We start from the raw sequence: 1,730 nt of genomic DNA, 5'->3' as shown, positions 1-1,730 counted from the left end.
CTGTTTAAAAGCAGGCTGTGCCCCATAGAACAGGGCCTGCCCCATCTAGATGCTTAATAAACACTTGTTAATGAATGGGTGAAAGGGTAGAGGAATGGCCTTCCAGTTGGGACTGAGCCCTCCCTGGTTAAGAAAGCGCATTGGGCTTTGGGGCGTGCCTGCTCTTCGCCTTTCGCTGCTGTCCATTGATTTCTTTTTCCAGGAAGAAAAATGGCATCCAGGCTGGGCACAATGGCTCACGCCGGTAATCCTAGCACTTTGGGAGGCCAAGGTGGGTGGATCACCTGAGGTCAGGAGTTCAAGACCAGCCTGGCCATCATGGTGAAACCCCATCTTTAAAAAATAAAAGAAAAATGGCGTCTGTTGCAGGTGATCCACAACCAAGTGTGGTGGCTCAGGTGGTCAACCTGCCCTTGGTGAGCTCCACGTATGAGCTCATGTCCTCAGCCTATGTCAGCACAAAGGACCAGTATCCCTACTTGAAGTCTGTGTGTGAGATGGCAGAGAAGGGCATGAAGACCATCACCTTGGCAGCCATGACTGGTGCTCTGCGCATCATCCAGAAGCTAGAGCCGCAAATTCCAGTTGCTGATACCTATTGCCATAGGGGGCTAGACAGGACTGAGGTTGTTGCCAATGCCCAGGGTGCTGTGACTCGGGCCAAAGATGCTGTGATGACTACTGCAACTGGGCCCAAGGATTCCGTGGCCAGCATGATCACAGGGGTGACAGACAAGAGCAAAGGGACAATGACTGGTAGTGTGGAAAGACCAAGTCTGTGGTCAGTGGCAGCATTAACACAGTCCTGGGGAGTCGGCTGATGCAGCTCGTGAGCAGTGGCGTGGAAAATGCACTCACCAAATCAGAGCTGTTGGTAGAGTGGTACCTCCCGCTCACTGAGGAAGAACTAGAAAAAGAAGCAAGAAAAGTTGAAGGATTCAGTATGGTTCAGAAGCCAAGCTGTTCTGTTAGACTGGGATCTCCGTCTGCCAAGCTTCGTGCCTGTGCCTACCAGTAGGCTCTCAGCAGGGTTAAAGAAGCTAAGCAGAAAAGCCAAGAGACCATTTGTCATCGCCATTCTGCTGTTCACCTGATTGAATTTGCCAGGAAGAACGTGCACAGTGCCAATCAGAAAATTCAGGACGCTCAGGGTAAGCTCTGCTTCACCTGGGTGGACTGGAGAAGGAGCACTGGATGCGATGATACTGATGAGTCCACTGTGCTGAGCACATCGAGTCACAAACTCTTGCTACTGCCCGGAGCCTGACTAAGCAGCTGCAGACCATGTGCCACACCCTCCTGTTCAGCATCTAAGGCTGACAGCAGAATGTCCAAGATCAGGCCCCGCAATGGGGGTGGTGGCAGGCAACATCTACTCGGTGTTCCGCAGTGCTGCCTCCTTTAAGGAGTGTCTGACAGCCTCCTCACTTCCAGCAAGGGGCAGCTGCAGAAAATGGAGAAATCTTTAGATGACGTGATGGATTATCTTGTTAACAACACACCCCTCAACTGGCTGGTAGGTCCCTTTTATCCTCAGCTGACGGAGTCTCAGAATACTCAGGACCAAGGTGCAGAGATGAACAAGAGCAGCCAGGAGGCCCAGCGATCTGAACACAAAACTCATTAAACCTGCCCCTGTTGGCCAGGCATGGTGGCGTACGCCTGTCATCCCAGTACTTTGGGAGGCCAAGGGGGCAGATCACAAGGTCAGGGGTTCAAGACCAGCCTGA

The 1,730-nt window shown here is 52.3% G+C and overlaps 1 pseudogene; it reads left to right on the top strand.

Moving 5' to 3' along the window:
- The first annotated feature begins 279 nt into the window (after positions 1-279).
- Positions 280-1,633, top strand: LOC108294273 (annotated as a pseudogene).
- The last annotated feature ends 97 nt before the right edge of the window (positions 1,634-1,730 follow it).

Source organism: Cebus imitator, unplaced genomic scaffold (genome assembly GCF_001604975.1).
Source record: "Cebus imitator isolate Cc_AM_T3 unplaced genomic scaffold, Cebus_imitator-1.0 Scaffold572, whole genome shotgun sequence".
NCBI lineage: Eukaryota > Metazoa > Chordata > Mammalia > Primates > Cebidae > Cebus > Cebus imitator.
The sequence above is the reverse complement of the archived record's forward strand: the minus strand, read 5'-3'. Positions and strand labels throughout refer to the sequence as shown.